Genomic DNA, 26079 nt, shown 5'->3' with positions numbered 1-26079 from the left:
CTCAAACAGTCCGATAAGTAATCCTGCAACACTCGTCTCTCCTCCCGAGACAAAGCGTACAGTTTGCCATGGGGAATCTCAACACCAGGAGACAGTTCTATGGCACAATCGAACGACCGATGAGGTGGCAGGGGTATGTTACTTGGTTCAGCAAAGACTTGTTCGAAGTCGGCATACTCAGGAGGAATCAGTAATGCGGAACAAAGGCCGGTCCCCTTGTCGCGAAGTTCCAAATTAGTCGAAGAAACCAGAGTCTGGACTGGCAAGCTGCATTTCGAGGTACAAGAGGTGGAGGAGAAGGTCAAGGTGTGCGTCCTCCAATCAATAACCGGATTGTGATGCTGGAGCCAAGGTAACCCTAAGACCAACTTATAGGTAGGTGACCTGATAACGTCCAAAGCAAGCCTCTCCACGTGATCGGCGATCCGAAGACTTAATCCTACAGTGTGCAGACGAACCGGTCCAGAAGACAAAGGAGTGCCGTCAATAACCTCCACAGGAAGGGCTGTGTGTCTGGGCAAAAGAGGAATCTTGTGGCTGCTAGCAAAATCCTCATCGATGTAATTGCCAGACGCTCCACTATCCAACAGCCCAAAAACTTCAAGCGTCCGACCGGGCAGTTGAATCTGAACCGTCAATGTTTGTAGAACAGCAGGTTGCATGGGAAGAAGAATCGAGCAAAAGGTGGAAAGGTCTGAAAAAGGGGTGAGACCTGTCGTTGCCTTTCCTCCACACGACAGGTCCTCTAGTTTCCCGACTTCTTCTTCTGTGGCCGTAAAGGACACATTCCCAAGTAGTGTCCGGCAGCACCACAGTACAGACATAGGCGTAAAGTTCTTCTTCGTCTTCTCTCCTCGTCCGATAACGGCCCTCTCACTGCTCCCAACTGCATAGGTTCTGGTCCAGATTCTGTTGAACCAAAAGCCCCAGCGGGAAGACTGGCTGTTCTGGGATCGACTTTCTCCAGCCGACGTCTCTCAGCCTTTCGTTCGGCTAGTCTCTGGTCAATGCGAAGCACCTGATTAATTAAGAGTTGGAGACTCTCAGGTTCGGGGATGTGAAGTAGTTCATCCTTGTATTCCTCCCTCAACCCCCTGCGAAACAGGGTCTTTTGCGTGACTTCTGGCCATTGTGAATCTGTAGCCAGCAGGCGGAAGCGACTGATGTATGTTATTATGTCGGAACTGCCCTGCTTGATGTCCATTAGCTGATTCTGTGCAGCGGCAGCCAGATTGGGTGTCTGAAAAACCTCCAAGAATGCCTTCTCAAAAGCAGCAAAATCATTCAAAATGGGGCTATTAGTAGCCACAAAAGGTGTAGCCCAGGCTAGGGCATTCCCAGTTAAATTTCCCAAGATATATCCGATCTTGGCCTTATCATTATTGAAATAGGTAGACCTGAAAAGGAAGTGGATACGACAGTGGTTGCAGAATTCCGCCACTAGACGTGGGTCTCCATCGAACCTGATTGGGGCAGTATGGGCCAAAGAACTTTCAGCCTGCGGAGCACCTCCTGTCCCCTGAGTTGCCATCTGACGTAAGACTTGATTTTCTTGGTGTAAGGCAGTCATTTCTGCTCTGAGGGCTTGCAACTCGTTCCGCAGGTCCTGTGTGTCTTCCATTTCAAGATCGGAAGGTAGGCGTCTCAATCTGTTAAGGTGAGAATCACGGGAATGTTGCGTACCTGAATTCCTGGTCGATCTCGACAGGGCAGCCAGGCTGACAAGAAGATTGGGTGACGCAAGCAACCAGCCCCTCCTCCACCCTGAATGGATACTGGGTAGAAGATGGACCGATTCCCAACGCCACAAGCTGGATTCAGTGACGACGGAACTGTGCAAGCACAGGCAGGTGAAGTAGAAGGAGATAATCCTTGAAGAGGCGAAGCTCCGGAGTTCAAAGATGAGAGAGTTGTTCTCCAGAAACTAGCACGGGATGTCTTGAGAAGTTGAGAGTCCCAAGTAGTGGGAGCGTACTCCCGTAGCTGGCAATGGGTGTTGTGGTGACGAGAGTCCGAAGGTGTGGGAGCCTACTCCCGTAACAGTCACTGGAGGCTGAGGTAATGAGAGTCCAAAGGTGTGGAAGCTGTACTCCTGTAGCTGGTACTGGAGGCTGTGAAGATGAGAGACCAAAGGTGTGGATTCCGTACTTCCGTAGCTGGTACTGGGGACTGAGATGATGAGAGTCCGAAAAATAGGGAAAGTCCCAAGAGAAGCACTGGAGGGAACCACAGAGAAATGGCCTGGCCAGGAGGATAGGAGGGAGTAGGCAGGCAGGAAAACCAGGGCTGGCAAGGGAGAGGAACCAGGAAGAGAAGAGAAGCAGACTGGAACCAGGGGGGAGAGACCTGGGAACAACTTGCCCAAGGGGAGACCAAAAGGCAACAGGCAAAAGGAGAAGGGGAGCAGGTCAGGAAACTGGGAAAAAGGCTAAGCATAGCTAAGCAAGGGTGAGCGAGGACACGATCCGGAACAGAACGCGTTGAGACGCGATCTGCTCCCGACCGCGTCTCTCCCTTTATGGGCCGCCGGCACCTGCGAGGCCCGGAGCGCAAGCCTGATGGTTGCCAGGCGCCGGCGGACCCAGAATGAGGCTTGAGCAGCAAGCTGCTCCAATCCTGGGTGACCGCCCCACGGCGCATGCGCAGGACCGTGACCGTGGTCCCTGACGCACGCGCCGAGGAGCCGCAGCCCATGTCCCCGGAGCTCTCCCCCCGGCGCCTCCCCAAGCGTGAAAGCGCGAATAGAGGCGCCAGGGAGGAAGAGCGCGAGCAATGAACCCCGGTCTCCCGGTAAGCGTGACAGTACCTCTCCTCAAGAGCTATCCCTGTTCTCCGTGGTCTGCCCTCACCATCTATCCCTTCGAGCATTGCCATTTCTTTTCGTACTATAGCTGCTTCCAACTCTATAGGAATAGTCTGTCCATCCTCCTCATCCATTGGTATTTGTGGTCTAAATAAAACTCATCAGGTATTCTCACAATCTTTCCTACCAAACCAGGTAGCCATGTCAGCAAAATGCTTACTCCATAAAGAACAATCTTTGGATCTACTGGAACGTCGAGCAGAGCCACTTGCCCTGTGAACGCAAGTATGGATTCTCATATGTTAAAATAGTGTATTCCTGGTGTGGAACACACTATTCCTTGATCAGTAAATGAAATCGTCATATTAAGTTTCTTCATTAATTCTTTCCTAAAATGTAAACAGAGGAACAGACATGTCACATTCTCCTATGGAGACTGGTATTTTATCAGTAAAATGAACTCAACTCATAGCTCCAGAGAACCCTTGAACATTCATGGCAATACATGACATTGGATATGTTCCCTCTTGTATACAGGAACAAGTTGCTTCAGTGTCTACAAGAAAAGAAAAGGATTTGCCTCTTATCGTCAAATCGACCCTTGGTTCCTCTTGGGGGCCTTGTGTCACAGATAGTACTGAACACATCAAGTTACCCTGTGAGCTATCCTATTGTGGGTACAAGCTCATCCCTGTCCCTGTGAAAGGATTTCCTCTCATCACAGTGACACCTCATATTCTTGGTGTCAATACTTGTCCTGGATTCGCATACTACTTTGTCTGCATAGGGGCTTGCTGCGAGTGCCCCTGTGGTGGATTCATTTGTGCTTGTCCCTGCTGTGACACCTGCTGTACTTGTGGTACTTGTGTCTGATAATATGTGTGATCTTGGGCAAAGCCCTCTCTGGTCTGCGTGATGTATGGTGGAGGATAAGTTGTCCCCCTTTGGAAAATTGCCAATTGGTGTACATTCCCTTGGCTCCTGCACATGCGGGCAATGTGTCCTGTCATTCCAGAATTCCAACATACTGGAGGAACCCTTCTGTTAATCCCTCCTTGGTTATATCCTCCCTGAGCACTCTGGTTTTTGTTCTGTGTGTTTTGAAACGGACCTTGGTTATTCTGAAATCTGCCTCCTCTTCCCCTATAACCCATATCTCTGCCTCGTGGTGTAAAACTCGTACCCACCTTGGTCCATTGGGCGCAGATTATTTGCCTTTTATCTACCCATTGTTTCCTGCATTCCCATTCCTTCTCTGCTTGTCAATACCGCTCCTTCTATGGCAAATTCGGACAAGTTTTTCTGAACTAACTTGGCTTCCTCAATCTTTCCATTCTCATTTTTCTTCTTGTTCGTTTCAAGTAATAACCGGCAATTGTACTATTGTCAACTGTATCTCAGCCCATGGCTTCCCTTCCATCCCCACATGTTTTTTCATCTGTCGTTGTACTCGCTCAGGCAACCCCTGACATAAAATGTGGTAAAATAATGCCACTGTCTTTTCCCACAGCTCATGAGTTTCAAGCTGCCATGTATCCTGAATATCCTCAATTTATGCAATAGGGTATTCATCTTCTTTCATTTTGCGTGTCGTGTCTTAATTACACCTTTTTCTTATGTGTCAGGTTACTGTACCCTGAAAGCCCTCTAAAGATCTGCCCTACAATTACCAAATGGTGCTCCACCATGTTCTGTGCAGTCACACTTGAATATTCCTCTCTTCTCCATATGTCCCTGCTGTGCAAGCTTTTCATCAGCCCTTTCTCCAAGAATGGCTGCCAGGAGACCTTTTATGTAACCCATGGCCAGCGTATTTCCTCCTGTCATTTTCTCTAATTCGAATAGCCATTTACCAGTCCCTGAAGTTAAAGTAGTGAGCTTACACTTAAAGTTATCCTTATCCATCTGCGACTATGCAATATATTGCGGTCTTGCTTGCCCTTTTTCTAACAAGGGAAACTGTGTAAACCCCCTCCCATAGTTGGATCCCACTATTAGCCTATCCATGGCAGGAATAATCGTCCCTGTCTGTCTTCTTGTTGGCAATTACCTTAATTTGCTTACATATGATGGAGGCTCTCCCTTCTCACTATGTGATCATCTTTGGGGATGCACAGGATATGCAGTGGGATCTTACGTTCTATCTTTAGACTGTTCCAAGTCTGACCATCTCACTTCCCTATCAATTTGCGAGATTCCATCAGCGGCTCACGTGCTTCCTCCTCCTGCCCCAAGACTGGACTCTCTTTCCTCGTTTGACATGTCTAGGCCCCAACTAGTGTCACTATCATTCTCCTCACCTTTGCCTAGGTTCAATCTGCTCAAAGACAATGCTCGATGTTCATCACTAAACAGGGTTCCTTCCTCACTTTGTGATTGAGAAACTGGGGATCGATTATCATTCCTTTGAGCTGCATCTTAATTGCTGATAAACCTTATCAATCCTTTCTCTAATTCTCTCTGCATCAAATCGTTCTTCTTCTAGCACTAATATAGATATTGCTGGCATTGCTTCCTTTATTGGAAGAATCTCTTCCACTCTGTCCCATTGTATTTCTGGGCTCAGCCTCATTTTGCTCCTTTCGAATAAGGCTAGTATCCAAACTTTGCTGTCTCCTCTTTTACTCTATTTCTTCATCTACTTCCCTTCGCTTTCAAGCATCCCTTCTATCTCTTTCTCCTCTTGCCTTCGTACTTCTTCTCCTTACTCCTTTCCTTCTTTCCTCTTTTTCCCTTCATCTCTGTAATCTTTTGTCCCTTAAACTTTGTACTTCTTCCTCTTCTCTTTTTGTTTCCTTTCTGCCCCTCTCTTCTATCGCTCTTTGTCTATTGTCATGCTTTCTTTGTTCCTCTGCCTGTTATTTAGTTTTCTCTTATTCCACCTGATATATCTGTTCTTGTCGCTCCCTACTTTTCCTTCTCTGTTCACTTTCTTTCAATCTTATCTCTTGTTCCTTATCATTCCTTTCTTGTTCGTCCTTATCTTCTCTTTACCTTACTTCCTCGATATGTTTCCCATCTATGTTGAGTAATATCTGTCCTCCCATCCATTTGTTTTTTGTCAGAGCACTGTCTCGTCTTCCCTATCTCTTTCTCCTTTCCATCTTTTGATTTCCGTGTCTATTTCTGTCAACAAATTTGACCTCTCACTTCTTCCTTCCTTGTCTTGTATGAGCTGCTCTTAGTTCCTTTAAAGGATACACTCCTATCTCTTCCGTAGCAACATTCTTTGATTCAGACAAGGTAAGGGGAGAGGAGGGCTCAATGTATTCCCCCTTATTCTGATTAAGCATCCACTCCTCAGGTGGCGGGTCGTTTCTTTCCTCTTGATACTTCTTCCAAAGCCCCAAAACTGCTAATCTTTTCTCTAATGTCTTTAATGTATACGCAGCATGGCACTGGCATGAATATTTTATCTGCTGTGCCCTTTACCCATTCTGAACTGTACTGTTTGAGCTTGGGCATATGTTTTGGCAGTGTCTTGCATAGGTGCATAAAAGGAGTACCCCCCATACTGACAAGGCTCAATTGACTGTCAATACTTACGAGATTCTTCAATAAACCTTGTACTTTGGTTTAAATCACCACTTTTATTGTTTTAAAACAACAAATATGAGCAAGCACCATCAATCGCTGCTCAATCCTCTTATTTCAATAACCTATCTATTCTTTTGATTGGCACCAATCGTTTTGCTACACTTATCTTTATCCACTGTTACTTCTTCACGATTCTTCGATACTTTATTCAACAAACATTTAGACTAGTCAGACATTTACACATTATAAACACTGTGTTCACTTATTCGCTCGCCTTTTTACCTATACAGGGTTTGAGACATTACCTTACACGGTCCTGACCTGTGCGTTTCATATTTCACTCTGCCCCCATTGGGGTTTGCAATGTCTCCTTCTAATTGCCTTGAATTAGGACTCTTAGGCAGTATCTCTTTATCTTCACAATATTTCCCCGTTACTTAAAATTATTACAATCCCGCCCCTTTATTTTGGGATAGAATCGCGGCAAAAAATGCTGTGGTAACAAATTATTGCGGCAAGAATGCCACTGTTTTTGTGCCGCAATCCATGTTAAACATGTGAGGGACACCCCCGCAGTCCCCGGACCCATTATACCATTTAAGGGGAGTGTGGGACACCCCCGCAACCCCTGCTCCCCTTAAATGGTATAATGGGGCATACTTTTTCTGGGTCAAACCACAGCATTTTTGTCGCAATATTTTCTTGCCGCAACATTTTTGCTGCAATATTATTACCTGATACCTTTATTTGCCATTTACTTTAGTCTACTCAGCATTTCTTTAATCGACTTGAGGCCTTCGGAATCGACGACTCATCCAATCCGACCACTTCACCTGCCCTCGTCAGATTGCGCTTGAAAACCGGACAGGGATTTCGTCAAAGGGGGACCTTCCCACCATCTCAGTTCTTTATTTCTATCGGCCACTCTCCAGAAAACTATGCGTTCTTCCAGCTAATGGCGGAGGATGATTGAACTAGTTTGGATCTTTAAACCATCCACGCCACTAGCACGTGAGTTTAGGGCCCTTTAGTAACACGCATATGTAATGGGTGGGATCACACAGATACATTCCGAGTCCAAATAACGGAACCAACTCAGGAAGATGGCAAAGTACTGTTTTATTAACAATTTGCTAAAACATGCAGTTATAATGAACATCAACGGACGTACGCTCGATTTGTCAATCTTTTCACAAAACATAGACTTTATGCTAAAAATACGTCAGAGGTGACATCATACTATGTTGCAAAAATGACAAAACCTACTAAGGATTGGGATTGGCTTAAGGGGAACATCTATGTATATCTTCTATAGGAACTAGGATTGTAATTGGCTGCCCACTATCAGGTGGACAACATATGCCTACCTCTCAACATGTCATTTTCAGAAACATTAGCTACACAGGTTCTCACTGGTTTCGAACTATAAGGTCCTTCGTTACATGGACCACTTTAATTGGTTGGCATGCTTGTGCCATGTCTGGAACATTCAGTGCACTTAGCAGCATGTAAGCCCAAACCCAGTTGCAAGGAGATGGGGCATGACATTACCTCCCCACCCAATTACCCCAGTATCTCTTGTCGCTCATGTCTTCTGCCATGAAGATTGTCTTTGAACTTGGCCTTGCAAGGTATCTTTGTCTTTAGAATATATGGGAGTGGGGGCACTCGCTATCGTGTTCTGGGACTCCAAGTTTGAAGGCTACTTTCATCCTTGGCTCACACGACAGGAGACCATGATTTTGGTCCATTTTGCAGGTTTTAAATGCTGTAGGTGAATTAAACTTGGCACTCTTGGTATTCTTTCTTTGCACCTTAACAAGGGAAGATTCATCCTTTGCACATTCTCTCCTTTCCAGAATATATAGCTGGCCTTGACTGTTTCAGTTTTGACTCCAGGCCAGACAACCTTGTCTTGCAGCTCCATGGTTCTGTTTTTTTGTTGCTGCAACACAGCTTTCCCTTCCCGATTCATGGGTCCTGGCTTACTAAATTCATGATACCGAAGTCCAGCTTCTATACAATGGCGGCTTCACCTGTGTTCTAATCACTACATATAGCCAGCTTCTATGATGACTTGGTCTACCTTGCGTTTCAGCATCTGTACAATTATTGAATGATTCATTTTCTGAAGCACTTTGTGCACGTGTAATCTTCCTTTATATTTGAGAGTTCACTTGATTCCTTACTTCATCATTAGTTTCTTTTAGGATTCATACATTCTCTTTAATCAGTATCCCGAGACATCATGCTTACTTTTTGTGACGTCACTGGCTTCTTTTCTGTGTTCCTTCTCATATTCCTTCTGAGAGTTCCTCCCTTAGGTTGTTATCACTTCGGGGGATACATTCGGTAAGGTTATCTCAATGGGTGTCTTCTCTCGAACACACGCTGCGGTATTGGCACAACTGCAGGTGTCAAACACAGCATGGTCTCAGGTCTCCAACATATGGGAAGTAGGTGGGGGCAGGGTTTCCTGCAGAGGCATGCAGCTTCTACTTTACAACACCATCACCATATGCTAACTCATAACACAAGAATACACATGTCCATACAAATATTTAAATAACAAATAAATAAACATAAAAGTACCTTGGTCCCCGGTCCTGAAGTTGCCTCCCCAGCGCTCCAGCTCCTGCATCATGAACAGGAATCCGTAAGCAAAAGCTTCCTGGTTCCTGAACATGTGTGCAGGGGTCTGCGTGTGTGTGATGAAGCACCCAGGTCCAGGCTGCTCTGTGCATATGTGCAAGGAGGTGCAGGAGCTCTGCCTCGCACATACAGACTTGCAGTTCCCTAGCCAGCATTTCCAATGAGCTATGAAAGGCTTGCAAAGCAAAACGCCCCCAGCCTTGCATGGCTCAGTGAGCATGTGCGGCTGGGGAACCCACCCTGTGAGACGCCTCTGCCCATTTCCTCCATTTAAAAATAAATAAAAAAACATTCTTTATTTCAGGCTGGGGTCTTGAGCCCCCCGCGAATGCGGGCAAACCCCCCTGGGGAGGTGCACCCCACAGTTTGAAGACCACTGCCCTAGAACATGCCAGATGTTGCCCCCTGCTGGACGCACTGGAATTCTTTGGAGCGATAAACATTCTATTAGTGTAATAAAATGTCTGCCTTCAAGCACTGGATTCATAAGCACTATGTATGTCATTAACTGAAGTCCTGACATAAGCAAGCATTGGAAAAGCCAATAGTTTTGGCTGGTGTATTGAGCATTTGCTAGGAACTGCTATTACATGCCCAGTTTTTCGCATCATTTTATACCTGCTACCATACATGCCCATTTAATACCACTATGGCGGTGCCTGGCAATTGCCTTTCTCATACCTACACAAATGTCAAAAGTGTTGGCATTCTAAAACCAAAAAAATGATGGGTGGAAGTTTTCAAATTAATCTGCCCCACTGGCATTGTTCTGGGCAACCTTCCACACCACCGTTTTTTAGCCCGTCTACGCCATTGCAAAAGGGGTCCAGCCATATGCAAATCAGTCAGGTACTGCCACCAATGGGAACAGCCCTGCCCGAACTGCTAGGCCAGGTCCCATCTGCACAGAAGCACAAGCAACACCAAACATGTTTCTGCCTGGTTGGGCCTCCTCAGTGAGGTGCAGGTTGGTTCCCTATGGCACAACTAGCAAGGGAGCCAGGTCTGGGCATTCCCTCTCTCACAAAGGGAGACAAACTACCACCAAAAAAGTGATGGGTGGAAGGTTTCAAATTAATTAGTGTTGGCATTGGCAATTCTTTTTTTTTTTAAAGTCACCGAAATGTGTACACTTCTTGCATTCATCAGAACAACTTCACAACTTGTCCACTACTACACGTGCACGTCCATGCCTCATAAGATTTTCTTGCAATAGACCAAAAGCAGAAGACAAACAACCTTTGGCTCGCAGGAAAGACTGCTAAGCAGCAAATACTGTCCGTGGTCCACACGATGGGCTAAGCATTTGCTCCAGTGCACAAATCAATTTTGCTGGTGTTCTTAGCAGCAGAGACAGCGACCATAAATAGCAAGTGATGGGCACATCCATCACGGCTGCAATATCCCACTGAAGGATGAACCTGTCCTCCATCTTACTGTGTGTCCTCGTCTTCTCTCATCACTGCGCCTGTGCCCATCTCTGCTCCTCTCCTAGGTGGGGCTGTCTCTCCTTCCTCTTGATGGAGTGAGGGCCGGTGCCGAGCTCGTGAAAAGACTCCGCCAAGGAGCGCGTTATGCGGGCTGTGCATCACCACTTCCCTCGCGCGGGCCTTGCTGCAGAGGCTGCAGACCCCATGCTGAGCGCAGCAGCGTGCACTGGTAAGGTTAATGGTGTAATGATTAGCCAGCTGAGTAGACAAGCTTTTCAATGTGCGGGTTTGAAGAGGTTTGTTTAGCCATCGATAGGCACGCGTTGCGTCCGAGCCACTCATTGTCTGCGTCAGGCGTGATCATACATGGAAGTAGAGAAGTGAGCTGGGGGTATGCCCCTACCCCAAATAGCATATTTAATATTCTACCGAATAGTTTGTCAGGTATTCGTCGACAAATGAATATGAAGCCGAATAGTGGTTTTATTCAATAGATCACATTCCAAACGTGAGAAATGCATTTTGCAAAATCATGAAAGTGCTATTTTAATTGTTTCCACATTTCATGTATTGCTCTTCATGTTAATCCACTTGTCATGCTTATTAATCCCTAAAAGTAAGAAAAAACAGGTCAGCAAAAAAGCAGGGATCGCATGTATGGAAGGGTGTTGGCAAATGCAAAACCAGTGCTGTACAAACTGGTAGGCCTCACAGTGCTAGGCTGCAATGAAGAACATGGATTCTGTAATTTGCAATTGCCATTGCAAACGGGGCTGTCACAAGATGTGGTGAGGCCCGGGGCAAACCATTTGGTGAGGCCCCCTTTTGATGTTACGCACTGGGCCAGCGGCAGCACCTTCGCAAACAGGGGACGCGAGAAATCACCCCTTGAGTTTGTGTGGAGGAACCCAAATATGGTTTATTACTACAACTGCAAATCAGCTACAGCAAAGTTAGATTTCTCTACTGAAGAAATGTTTTATGCCAGACTAACCTTTGTATCATAGGCATAAACATATATAGGGTGGCATGAAAGCATGTGGTGCCTGACACCAGCATTAAGGAGCACCCTGCCCCTGTGTGCGCATTAAAACACACATCATACAGATGGATGATGTACAGTGGAGGCTGGTGAATTTCTGAACTGAAGCGGCTTAAATGTTCATGCCAATTATGCAGGATCGCCAGAGCACAGTGAGGGTGCCCAAACCAAACAAGGGTTATTTGAGGGGGTTTCTCACTCCCAAGAAAATGTTTGAAACATCGGGTTACACTTATGCATTTCACAGCACTTTCTTCGTAAAATTGGGTAGAAATTCATACAATTTGCAATTTGTTTTGTATGGAAGCACATGGAAAACCCCAATAGTTGCAAGTCACCAACCGTGCACAGGAACATTTTTCAATACATTTCATGCCGCTGTTGCACACAACAAATGCTAGTATGAAGATATATTCATGCTGGTTGTTCCCATGTGGTCTATGCAGGCTGCACCAATATATGCCATTATTACCATGTACGTCATCCCAGCCAGTAAACATGCCATGCCCCAGAAAGTATGTCCAGGCTGACTGTGCACCATAAGTGTTATTACTGGCTTGATTGGCCTAAATTCAACATGGGCCAATTTAGCCAAGTAGTATGTTTGCTTTAACCTTGATGCACAGTCGTGTGCAACATGGGTAAAGCAAAACAAGCATTGGCAATCCTAACCGTTTGGGCTTTCATCTAGGCATAGTAAAGGAACTGCTGTATTGGTATTAACTGGTCATTGATGGTAGCAGGTGCAAACTGGTTTGAGTACCTGAGCATCTAATAGCAGTGCCTGGCCTAATACTTATGCACAAGCCAAAACTGTTGGCTTTGCCAATGTTTGTTTTTAACAGGACTTCAGTGAAAGACACATAGGGTGCAACACCACTGAGCATATCGGGCTCTAACCCCCTCCCGAAATGTTGGGTTTTGTTGACTCTACCTGGCTACTTGGGCGGAACCAGCCCCTCGCTGGGGAGGGCTGAAGCCCTCCCACTTTGAGGCAGAAGGCCTCTCTCAAAGTGTCGCCAGCCCGTAGCTCTCCTTATGGAGTGGCAGCAGCATCAAACATACAGAGTACCAATGCCTATCTGTGCGATATCAACAGACTAACTTTGATAAAGCCAAAGTCTTCACTTCTGGTCTCAGCTTTTAGATGGCCCACCTCTCCAGAGATTAGCATAGCGTTATGAAAGTAAAGAGCCTTTGAATTGGGGTGAAAGGTACAACTAGTGTCCAAAGGGAAGGTGACATTGCTATTCAGCTTCCTAGCTGGATTCAGGGCGTTGGGAGGGAAGTGGGAGCAGGGCTGGTTGAAGATGTGTCAGGGCTAGTGGGGGCCCATTTCTTTGCTATGTTTGTGGGGCACCACAGGCCTTACAGATTGGAAAAATAGGCCAAGGCACCTATGGAGTGCTTAAATCAATAATTAAGTCAAAATAATACAGTGAGGTGGTTAAAAGCTGCAGATTATCAGTAGGTGTCTGTCATAAGACTGTGAACATGAGGGCAGCTGCTTGGGGCCCATTTCAACTGCAAAAGCTGAAAGACCCAGACACCATCCCTCAGTGGGGAGACAGACAGCACAATGGGTTTATTGGCCCCACTCAGTATCCCCTTTCAAAATTTTCATCCAGCCCCTGCCGGGCTGACCAACAGAGCTGTGGCCAGATGGAACAAGACACAGACATTAAACAGGGCCTGGGCATCGCTGTTAAAAGGCCCTGAAATTACTAACATAAAACATTTCAATGTTAGCACCTGCATTCATAGACATACATTTTTAGGTAATTGAAACTGTGATGTGGGGTTAGCACTTGCATGCCAGAGGAGTGATTGGAAGGGAAGTGGTGACATGAGACATCTCATTCTCACAGCAGTCCTTAAGTGTGATGTTTCAGAAATGAAGGCAAGAGGTAGCTGCTTGTAACATTGAAGCTTCATCAGAATAGTCTCATTCGAATGTGGAAAGATATTAGATGTGCCAACTCAAGTAAGTTTGCCCCTCCCCCACAGGCTCTGAAGTTAGCCTCCCTCCCAACATTTAAAGTGTTAGTCCCACTCCTTCGCCCCCCGAAAATGTAGCCTAGGAGCACCTCTGATGCCATGACCCCACCCCTTAATTAAGTGGCCCACAGGTCTGCTAAATTTAGTGGTGGGGATGGCGCACACACTCACATACAACACTTTCACCCATGCATTCATCCACCAGTCATACAACTCCTTGCATGCACGCATACATAAATCCAAACGCAGCATTGACACCAAAATAAGCACCACCATACACACATACATTCATGCACATATACATACTCATTTAATTTAAATACACATATATTCTACACATATATACACATATACATTAAAATAAGAAACACTTACCTTACCTTCATGCACCCTTGAAACACACCCAATCAGCCACTGGGGACCGGATGCACTCACTCCGACACGTAGACATGCAGCCTGACAGGAGAGAACTCCCCTCCTATCAGTCAGCGTGCTCAAAATGAGCAACGTGAACACACTTGACTGATAGGAGAGGAGTCCTCTCTTGTTAGGCATCATGTCCACGTTTTCAGCTGAATAACGGGAGACAGCAGAGCTCACTTCTGAGCAAAACGGCTTCGCAACAAACAGCAAAATAATTTCAGGGGCAGATAGGAGACAGCACAGTCCCGCGTGTGAATAATGGACATGGGTGGACTGTGCTGCCTCCTATGTAGGAGAGGGGGCCGCGAGGTCCCCTGCAAGCGCGAGTCCCGGGGCAGTTTGCCCCTCCTACCCCCCCTCCCCTCATGACGGCCCTGATTGCAAATCTAACGCATTGCAATCTCTTGTAATGTAGCTGTGTTGGAAAGTGAGCGTCGAACCTTCCTTGCACGTCATATACAAATGCATACATGTTTTCTGTCCACTCATGCTGGACACAAGTTGAGTGTATATGTGGGGTGAGTGGACTCTCTACTATTTTTAAAGAGAAGGCTTTGTCCCCTATTAGCCCTATCTTCGAAAAGGACAACCCCAGAGAAGCAGTTGGGGATGGGCAACTGAACATAGGAAAGATTGGCAGCTGACAGAATCTGCCGGAACACTAAACCCTACAAGCTCCAAGAAGGCAGTTGTCTGTTGAGTAGTCTCTCAATTCCTCCAAATCTCAATTCACATCCACTCACCGTACCTCCTTCACACCACACTAGATGATGCACGGCTCTATGGCTCTTTCTATGTCTCTCACTCTTTAACCCTAAGCTCCGCAACACCAGCAGATACAGTAAAGAGTATCTATCTCTGTCCAATGAGGAACATGCTATAATCTCTCTCACCGTTAATGTTGCGACAGAGTGGCACATTCATCCAATAAGGGGGCGGCACTGCCTAACATGTAGCTGACCCGTCCCCAGCCGTGTTGATCTAGAAGAGGCCTATCTATTGACACATCATCCAATTCAAATCATCCTCCCCTCCTAACAATTTCACCTCCAGCGCGTAGCTCTTTGACTATATCCCATACAAACAGAGACCTCACACCTATCTCTCTCTACTGCCTATGGGAGGGTGGCTCAAATAGGGACAAGGGAGATTTCCCAGCAGGAAGTTCCTCTGAGAAGCCTCTTAGGCGGTAGCATTTCTCTCTGCCTGACATTTAAATGACTACTTCGGCCCTACTGATCTCCACTACAGGTTGTGAATTAATTCGGCATGTTCCTCGAGACATTTGCCGCAGAAAGAGACCCTGCTCACCTGTCACGCAGTCTCTCCACTCCTTTTCCCCAATGCACAAAGATATGCCCTTAGTCTTATATTTAATGAGGAGTGCTCTCAATGCTGAAATCTATTTCCTCTTTGAATTTGCACTCGGATTTGTTACCTTGCATTCAAATGGTAAGACAAAGTATTTGGCTTGAGGCAAATGAAAGAAATTATTCAGCCGGAGTCGAATAGCTGTTTTTTCAGCCAGAATTTGGCTGAATACTCACTTGAAGCCAAAGTTCAGTAAACCCATAGTTTAGAGCTGCTTAAAGATGGAGATGCATAGCTATAATGTATTTTTCATGAAAAGTGTGGGCAGGTTAAACCTAAAGCTGGATTTTACATTGCATTCTGGTACTTGTATTTTTATTTTTATTTTACCCTCTGTAAATGGAGGAGAGCAAGTACCAGAATGTACAGAAACAGTCCTGCTTCTTCTTAAGAATTGCTCTCATTTGATCACGTTGGGCTGTTCCCTTTAGTAGTACTTAAAGTGTGTGGCATTTAACGTTTTGCAGTCTTATATAGAATGGTTTGGTTTCTGCCATTCAGATGGATTTTTGGTAATTTGGGCCCTGTCAATGTGTGTGTGTTTAGTTGAGTAATGGGCAGCGAGCAAGGTTGCTGTTGCTAAAGTGCTGGTGTGGAAGCAGATGGTAGACATCGTGTTTTGTGTGCGGTAAGTGTCCAAGTATTAGGCAACTTGTGTTGATATGTGAGTTGTTTCATGCCTAATGGAGTCATCATCCCGTCCTGGGTGAGTGTTATCTTTGTCACGTGCAGTAGATTATGGTGTGATGGTCAAAGAGAGGGTGAGGGTGCTCGGTGTGAGTTGGTGCTTGCTCTACCACAAGAGTAGGGCAGCAACATTATGCCTGCATTATGAGATACTCTGAGAACTTGAATTAGGGCCACATGGGCCTCAAGCAGAGGCATAATTACGCCTCTCATTTGGATAGACTCCCCCATAGTGTCTAGTTCTTCAAGAAGATGCATAGAATGTACTTTCAAGGACGTCGTTTATTTAACTATATAGAGTTAGCATGCATGATTCTGCAAAGCTCCATTCAATTTGGAAGATGTCAGCCCATGTTTTGTTTTTACTTTGCATTCTGGGACTTGTATTACAAATCTTCTCCTGTTTGCTAGATCTACTATAACACTACACATTCAGGATTGATTACACAGATAGAGGCATTACTGTCTATAACTCTGCATAAATGATATAGCTAAACTTTGAATAACCTTTTCCAGGGTGAAAAATGTTTGTGTGTGGAAGGGTGGGGTAGTAGAATAAAGTGGTGGCAATTGGCTCAGCAGGTGTGGAATTGGGGACCCACTGACAAAAAGGAGTTGAAAGAATGCCGGCCAAAATTAGTCATCCAAAAATGCACTTTTAACTGAGGTCAATAGGACTCCTTCTCTCATCCATATAATCCTGTGATAATTGTAGTTATAAACATCTTTGCGCTAATATTTTTGCTGAAGAAGGCAAGTGTCGCAGCGGACACAGATCAGACAGAGGCGCCTCTGGACTGCTGGCTGTACCTTTGGTATCTCACATCTTCATAGCCTCCCTTAGTGTTAAGAAATCCTTGTTTGTAATCTTCAAAAAGTGCATCTCTCATTTGAAATCTGAATTTCAAAGTGAAGCTAACATCCTTAGCTTTCAAACAAACTAAGAACCACACTGCAACTCCTTATAGTTTTCCTGTAATCGCATTTCTCGCACGCTGAAAAGTTTGCCGCTATTCTGCATTTTGCTCAATTTCATTCCATATTAAATTGCTATTTCTTGCATCCAACCTCTGAATTCAGTTTCCTATCTGCCAGTCATTCAAACATCATTGCTAGTGTCTATCTGAACCCATCCAAAGTAGCTCCCACTAGTTTGAATCCCATTAGCGAATTGAAATACATTTTTAGCATTTTTCCCATTCATTACAAATCACATTCAAAAGCAATTGACCTGTTTAAAATCATTCCTGTTTTGTCTAAGCTTGCAGGGGGGAATTGGGATTGAAACTGCAATTGTTGATTGTTATTCCTGAAACCAGTATTCCCTCATTCCATCTCTTCATACTGCATATTAGGGGGGTTGTTTAGTAACAGGGGGAAAGAGTGATTACATTGTCTTTGATTGACTTCATATCAAGTTTTATTTCTGTGCTGCATTAATTTCATATCATTGCATTTCATTGAACCCACACAAAGTTTTATTCTCTGCTACATTGTTCTCTCACCCATACTCCTATTGATTAAACAGATTGTTGATTGTTGTGATATCACCCATTGCTGATCAGTGTATAAATATTAATCAGTGTGATATCTAGATGTTATTCATATTCATAAAGGTGTGATACATATATATTGTTTAATTCAGCAAATACATCTTTTAACTTTGCAAAACAAACCTACTTCTTGGTTCAGTGAGACTGGGGGGGGATTCAAAGAGAGGGGCGTTATATAAGGGTACATCATCCAGAAATAAAAGAACTTTTGACATAAAAATATATAAATTAATGGTTCCAGCTGGGCATCTCACGCTAGGCATTGAGTTAGTTGGAAGGCTGGGATGAAACCACTTACAGATTGGGGGCTCGTCACATGATTTCTGGATTAGACATACCATTTATGACAGCTTAACACAGTGTGCTAACTAATAGGATAAATGAATTCTGTTGGGCTACCACGCTGTGTTACACTGTAAAAGCACCCCTCAAAAGGGAACTCTCTAAGGAAACAGTGTGTTTTGCAAAAATAAAATAAACTTCTGTAAGTCAGGAAGGAAATCAATATTTCCAGAAGGCGACATTGGTAGACATCAATATGGCTAGAGAACACCTTTAGCATAAGTTATTTTTGAGAGGTGAATGGACAGAGTAGGATCAGAATGTGTGGTTGCAGGCAATCACACAACAGATCACTGCAACAGGGTTAGATACATGGAAAGAACAGGGTCCTTACATGTGTCCTTGAGCGAACTATATATGGCCCCTAAGGCCAAGGAAGAACAAAACAAGATTGCCAACATAGCGGCATATCTATATTTATCTATTAGAGCCATACAGGAGAAATATGCTGAAGGCCAAGATCTGGCAAGTAGGCAACTGATAGCGTTAGAAAAGGCCCAAACTGATCTGGACTCTTCTGAGCAGAGGCTGCAGAGGAACCAGGAGTCAGAAAATGAAAGCAGGCAGTATATAGTCAAAATAAAAGAGGACATGGGTATCCTGCAACAGGAAAAGGCAGAACAGGATACCAGAATTCTGGCCTTGCAGAAGAAGTACCAAGAACGTTTGGACTCCCTACTGCAGAGCCAGAAAAAGCTGGAGCAACAACTGAATTTCAACAGGGCATGCACAGAGCAGGTAGTCACCCTGCAAAGCCACCTAGATAGAGAAAAGGCAGAGAGCAACAAATTAATTCTGAAAGACCTGGACACCCAGGCAGAATTTGATGAAGAGTGCCAGAAAGCTGGTGCGCTTCAAAGACAGAGGGACGATCTGGCAGCACAAAGGCAGGCTCTTGCTCAAGAAAGGGAGACCTTAGGCCAGGAAGTCTGTCACTTAAAAGGGAAAGTAGAAGAAAATCACCTGGCCCTTCAGGGACTGGGTGACCTCCAAAAAGAGCATGAAAGATTGTTAGAGCACACCAGGAGGGTGGAAGATGCTCTGGCAAGGAAGGAACAGGCCAGTCTGGACAGGACTCAGGAGGTAACCCTCCTGCAGCAAAGACTGGCCCAGTACTCAAAAACAACCCAGGAAGCACAGAGAGAAAATGAGGCTCTCTGTGAGAACAATGACAGGATCCACCGGCAGGTAACCATGCAAGAGAGACTGATAGAGACTAGTAAGGCTTTAATTGAGGAACAGAAAGCTCAGGTTCTTGGATGGCAACAGGGAGCAGAGGCTGATAGAGATGAGGTTTGCTGGGAAAGGGAAACACCTGAGCATAACCTCAGGAACCCTAGTACCAGAAGCCTTCATCTCTCCCAGTCCCATCCTGAAAACCTCTGCCCAGCTAGGACAGTGGGGGTGGTACCCATCAAATCCGGGGAGCAAGGAGGAATCAGAAGACTCCTCTGAGCGCCCCATGATATAGGAGACTAGGTCCCCTCATTCTGCCAGCCATTCCCAGGCTCGCAGAATCCGGGAGAACTTAGAAGACCAGACGGCCAGCTCTGGGACAGTGCCTCTGAGTCAGAGGAGGATTGGACAACGGTTACCCGAACCAAGAAGGCCAATAAGGCAAAAAGGGTCTTGCTTAAGGACCCCTTAAAACAAATCAAGGCGATAAGGAACGTCATCACGCCTTATCATTAGAACGCTAAGTATTCTGTTTGGGAGCACTTAGAGCTCTTTGAGCAGATGATGTAAACTTTCCATTTGAAAGAAAGCAGTAGCTGTATTCAGTATGCAAAATGAACTTTCTCACCAGAATACTCCAGCTTCTTTGCGGGGCTGGAGGACCAAAATCATTCTAGATTGTCCACCTATAGGGCGGCCATCTTGAAGCATTTTTCTGCGCATAGAAATCTGCAGGAGGCTTGCAAAGCAGCCTACAAATTGCAATGTGGGGAGGATCATGCCCCACAAGAATTTGTGCAGGAATTAAAGTGTGCCTTTGCGCAGACTACCAGAAGGATGCACACGGACAGCAAAGAATTTGTCAATACTTTCTTCCACGCTCTACCAAAGTACATCATGACCCAGCTAGTGAGAGATTTTCATGAGAAAAGATCACTAGACTGAGTCATTGACAGGCCACTGAATCTATGAGGTGCGAAAGCCCATAGAAAACAAGAATAATCCTAAAAGCCCCAAACCAACCAACACCCCTGCTGCTGCTAAGGTGGCAGACGTGAAGGTTGCCCCCATTTTGGATTTGGAGATGGGGGGGCCTAGAAACCCGCCTGCACAGCAGAATAATCCCAAGCCCAGAAGGCCCTCGGGCCAGTCACAGACAGGGAGCCAAGGAGGTAGTCCCACAAATGGGATCCCTCACTCCCCTGACTATATAAGTCCCCGCTACAAGGGGAACAGACCCATCCTGGGTTATGTGTGGACTTCTCCAATCCAAGGGGGGGATCCAACCAAGCAGCACCTAACCCAGGGAATTTCCCTCCTCATTTCCCCCAGGAGGGCAGAAGTTCCCCAAATCCTGGACAGAACTTTTTCCCCAGGTACGCACAAAACTTTCAACCCCAGAACAATCCACCCTTCTTTCCCCACTTTCCTGAGCCCAGACAACCTAATCTGGGAGAGGGGAGGCCAAGGGTGGAGGGGTACTCAAATCTTCCAAACCCGGGGTATTAGAGAAGGGATAGCTACCCTTCCTGGGATCAGACCAGGGGAGACAACAGAATCCCGTATCAGCCTGAGAGGGTTTCACAGCTAGAGCACCAGGTACAAAACATGGCACAGGATCTGGGTTGCATGCTGAGGGCTCAACAGAACCCTCGGATGAGCATGCCGGCACAGAATGCCTCAAACTCCGGACCTGGTGCTCCAGAACAATGACGGAGGCAGAACCCCAACAACCCACCAGTTCCCAGGGAGGAGACACAAGGGGAAGGGGGGTGTAAAGCCTTGGAGGAGGCTTCCTTCCCCACTTGTAAAAAGCCCCTGGAAACACAGGAACCAGAACCAAAATCTCCAACTCCTGAAAATCTGCCACCCAAGGAGCAGAGGGGGGCTAGGAGAAACAAAGTACCCAAACAGACCCATTTTGTGGAGGAGGTAAAGATCTTCCAATTTGAAGGAGAGGGATCCTCAGAGGATCCTGAGAAAAGAATCTTCTCCTTCAGAGATGGCGGAACTCCTCCCAAAGAAAAATGGGTCCCAAAGGATTCAAATCCAGACTGGGTAGATGTGGGGACTGAGCTAGCACCACCCATCATCCAACCCCAGAACCAACAACATGAAAATCCCCTGGTTCAAACCCATCCTATTTACTGCCTCCAAAAAGGGGGGGCAGCCCAGCACCAGAACCAGGGGAACCCAAACATTCTCCCATCTCTAGTTGGGACCTTTTCTATTCAGATTCCCAAGACTCCCCACAAAATTCTGCCCAAATCTCTTCTCTATGAGTGTCCAAAACTAGAAAACTAACCAACCAGATGTCCAAAAATGTGCATTATCTGTGCCCCCTTGCGGAGAAGGAGGGAAGATACTATGCCCCGGTTCAAGTACAGGGACAGGGTACAATTTTGGCACTGGTGGACACTGGATCCCAAGCAATCCTTCTGTCCAAAAAGGCCTTTGATAAACTGAATTCAGGAAGGGGGGAGGATTACCAAATTTCTCTCACCCTCCTTCCTGGACAACTTCAGAACTTTGACCGGAAGGAAATTCACTTTGAGGGGACTGCGGATTTGGACATTAAAATTGGGCGACACAAGGTGAAGCACCCGGTCATAGTTGTGACTCCAGAGGGCACCCCTTGTTTACTAGGGAAGGCCCTCCTGCGAAGGTTGTCACCCCTAATAGATTGTGTAAACAAGGTCCTCTGGACCCAGACTAGCAGACCAACCAAACTAAAACAGAGTGTCAACCATGTTAGTTTAAACAGCACCTGCCACATGGTTGAACAAAAATCGGACCAAGTAGAATTTCACTTCCAGAACAATCAAATTCCAGACATGGCAGTAATAGCAGTAGGACAACAAACTGGTGATAGGGGGTCCTCTCTATTTCTGAAAATCAACCTTCCTTCTGGTCTAAGGTGGTATTCCACACTGGAAGGAAACACTCTGAAATTATTTACCAATCCACAATCAGACATTCCCACTCCTATAGTCCAGAAAGATGAGAATCAGCTCAAAGCTTGGCTGATATTCAGTAAATTGGAGAGCAGTTGTTCATCCCTGTTCAGTTAAATGAAGGGAAGGACTCTGTTCTCGCCCAAGTGTGTGTGAACAACAGTAAGAGCTTCATCAGCGAAGCCATGTTCCGCCAACTCCTAAAATATCCGGCCATTCCCACATTCAAACTGATTGACAAATGGGAAATGGATCTGGAAACACCCAAATCCAAACATCTCCTGCCAAGCAGGTGTATACTCAAAATCTACATAGGCAACAAGAGCATAGTCCATAATTGTTGGGTCGTGCAAGACGTCACTGCCACCTTTTATTTAGGCAGTGACATTCTCAATCGCTTTGCCATTAGTTTGGACCTAATAAACTTCAAAGCTTGGTCCCGATTAGAGGATAATCCCATGGGCTTTGATGACCCAAATAAAGCATTTAGGTCAGCTCAACTGCTGCCTTATGCAGTTGAAATTCAGATTGGAGAGGAAGTCACCATCCCAGAAAGGACCCGACAATTCTCCCTGGAAGTGAAAGTTAAAAGAGGACAGAAATTGAAAAACCCTGATGCCGATGTTCATCTAAATGCTTCTCTCCAACAGCAAGGATTGGGGGTAAACCCAACACCATTATTAAACATAGAACATGACACCATTCCAATAGAGGTGGATAACAGCGACTTAAAGAGTATCACTCTAGCTGCAGGCACCATTATTGGAATGGTGGTTGATGACCAACATTTTTCCATAGATTTAGGAAATTAACTGTTAGGACCAATCCCCAAGGACTGTTTTGATCACGATAGTGATGACAACACAACACCACACAGGATCTTTACCCGGCATGGGGGGAACTTCCTGGTGTAGACTTCCTGCACTTACGGTAAGGAGGATGTGACCTGTGACTTCAGGAGGGAAGAGGTGATTTTCCAGGTCCATGAGGGATGCCTTCCCCACCTGAAGCCACCAGTCCAAATCAGCACTGTGACCACAGACCTCTCCACCCAGCTGCAGGAGGCCGCTGAGATAGCAAAACCAGAAGTCTTTCCAGGCTTCATGCAGATGGTTGAAGAGAGAGTCAACCTAGCTGATGCCTGTGAGACTCTGGAGCAGAAGCAAAAGCTGAAACAAGTTTTCTTGGATTTTCAAGATCTCTTTGTGGTGGACTCATATGATTGTGGTTGCACCGACATCCACACAACAACAGTTCCCACGGACCCTGGCCTGACTCTAGTGTTTGTGAAGCAATATCACCGGCCTCTCGCATCAATGGATTCCCTTACTGAAATAATTAAGAACCATGAGAACTGTGGGATAATCCGTCCAGTCCACAGCACCTTCAATAATCCGTTGCTGGGGATATTGAAGCCAAACGGCCAGTGGAGACTCTGCGCCGACCTTAGGGAGCTCAACAAACGGGTCCATACTTCCTGATGGCCTCTTCCTTACATTGACCAAGGGCTGGCCCAGATCCAGGGGTCACAGGTATTCACTGCAATAGACCTGACCAATGGATACTGGACTGTACCTGTCAGCAGGGAGGACCAATACAAGCTGGCCTTTACCTTCGGGGGGCAGCAGTACACATGGACCCGGACTCCCTTCGGATACATCAACTCCGGCACTGAATTCAACATTTTTCTACATTAGGCCATGCCGACCTGGGTGAAAGGGGTAACCTGGCTTATGTAGATGATGTTTTCATCAAAAGCTCAACTGTGGAGGAACACATACTGGAGATCCGTTATGTTCTGACACAGTTGAGGGCCGCCGGAGCAAAAATTTCCTTTCAAAAGGCACAGTGGTGTAGAACCTGTGTCAATTTCTTGGGGCATGAGATTACTCCTAAGGGTCTCTGTCCCCAGGAAAAGAAAGTGGAAGCACTCCATAAATTTAATGACCTCACAACTCTGCGGGAACTAAGAAGCCTCCTTGGACTAATTAATTATAGTAGAATGTTAATTGAGGACTACGCAGAGATCACAAGACCCCTGATTCATCTTTTGAAGGGGGGGTCAAGTGGGAGTGGGGTCCAGAACAAGCCGGGGCAGTAAGACAACTCAAGAGAAGCCTCTCACAAGCGCCTTGCCTAGCTTACCCGGTCAAAAACAAGGAGTTCTTCTTGGAGACAGGGTTCTCTAATACATGCTTGACTGCAGTATTACACCAAAAGCATGACAAGGTCAATAAAGTAATCTCCTATGCGAGTAAAACTTTATCCTCTGTAGAGGAAAAATTCAATGATTGTGAGAAGGCACTCCTGGCAACGGTGTGGGCATTGAAGAATTACCGGCCGTTTATCCAGGGGGAACACATCATAGTGGAGACTCCACACCAGTCTCTGCAATATCGCCAAAGTGACAGAATCCGGACCAGAAATGTGAGCAATTGCTGAATTACTTCCTGGATTCTGTCAATGCAAGGCTTTCCGTGAGGTCAGATATGGCCAAAACAAGAAGAGTCCCCTCTCGCAAGGTTTGGCTGATTTGCATGATTGCGCCAGAGAAAACTGTCTCGAGTTCAAGAGTCTAAAAATCAAGGACAACATGGAGGCATATCTCAATTCCCCACACAAAGTCTTTGAAGAAGACAAGTGTTAGGGAATGCTCACTGTCTATGTGGATGGATGCTCCTACCATGTTGACAACAATGGGGAAAAAGAACTTGTGGCCAGCATAGGGAATGCATGGGTGAATGAGACCCCAGAACTCTCCGCTGGGTACAAGATTGGTCCTCAAAGTAGTCAAGTGGCAGAGTTGATGCTGTGCATCAAGACATCCTCACTGCTGTCCAACATCAACTCCATGAACTGGTCATAATCACAGATTCGGATTATGTACAGAACGGGTTCGTGGAACACCTGGTTAACTGGAAAACCAGAGGCAAGCTATGTGCTAATAATAAACCTTTGAAATATGGGAAATTAATTCAAAACATTGATGATCTGGTCACCTCAAATGGGATGACCATCTACTGGAAAAAGATTAAGGGTCATTCCAAAGTAGAGGGACCAGACAAAACTAGAAATGACTTAGCTGATCAGCTGGCCAAAACCGGAGCCATCCAAGGGGATCTACTTGAGATTGAGTGCCTGTTGGGGGAAATCCAGTTGGCTGCCATCACTAGGTGCCAGACAAATGCTCACAACAAACTCTGAACTGCACAATGGAGTAATGAGACCCCAGATGCTGATTTGATTACGGCTCAAAAAAGGGATCCAATAATTGGTAAGTTTTATCAACACATTGAGGACCCAGAGAACTTTCCCCTGACAGATACCGATTACATTGGGAAAGAGGACCTCAGAGTGTTGATGAAATGTCCAAAAATGTTCCGAATCCAAGACGGTTTGTTGGTCAGGAGATCCCTAGCTGGCCATGATCAGTAGGTGGTCCCTACCCCATTCGGAAGCCTGATGTTAAGTTACGCCCATGATGCGTCCAGAGCCAGTCATAGGGTGTTTCACACAACACTTGAAATCTTAAGATAGGTTGCATACTGGCCACACATGGGGCAGGACCTCGACCAATACTTGAAGGGGTGTCTTGTGTGTGCCCAATTTCAGCCAACATCCCTCACACACCGTGTGCCTCTCCAAAAGAGGGGGATGACACTGCCCTGGTCAGATTTGCAAGTCGACTATATCGGGCCCATGATTCGCTCCTCTAGGGGAAACAAGTACATGTTGACCGTGACATGCTTGTTTACTAAATGGGTGGAATGTCTCCCGGCCCCAAACTGCAAGGCAGAAACAGCAGCTGCCCTGATGATCAACCACATCTTTTCGCATTTTGGACTACCCCAAAGGATCGAGTCAGACTAAGGTAGCCATTTCACCAGCAAAGTAATGACAAAGATGTCGGAGATACTTGGGGTCAAAAGGAAGTTACACATTGCTTACCGGCAAGCCCCTAGTGGTGCAGTAGAGATATAATAAAACAATTGTGAGCATATTAAAAACATTTGTGGCAGATTCTGTGCCAAGTTGGGATATAAGAATATCTCTTGTCCTAATGGCCATCAGGTCTACCCCTTCGTCTGCAACTAAAATGTCACTGTTTGAG

This window comes from Ambystoma mexicanum, chromosome 13 (assembly GCF_040938575.1).
Source record: "Ambystoma mexicanum isolate Mex_15411 chromosome 13, UKY_AmexF1_1, whole genome shotgun sequence".
Taxonomy (NCBI): Eukaryota; Metazoa; Chordata; class Amphibia; order Caudata; family Ambystomatidae; genus Ambystoma; species Ambystoma mexicanum.
The sequence above is the reverse complement of the archived record's forward strand: the minus strand, read 5'-3'. Positions refer to the sequence as shown.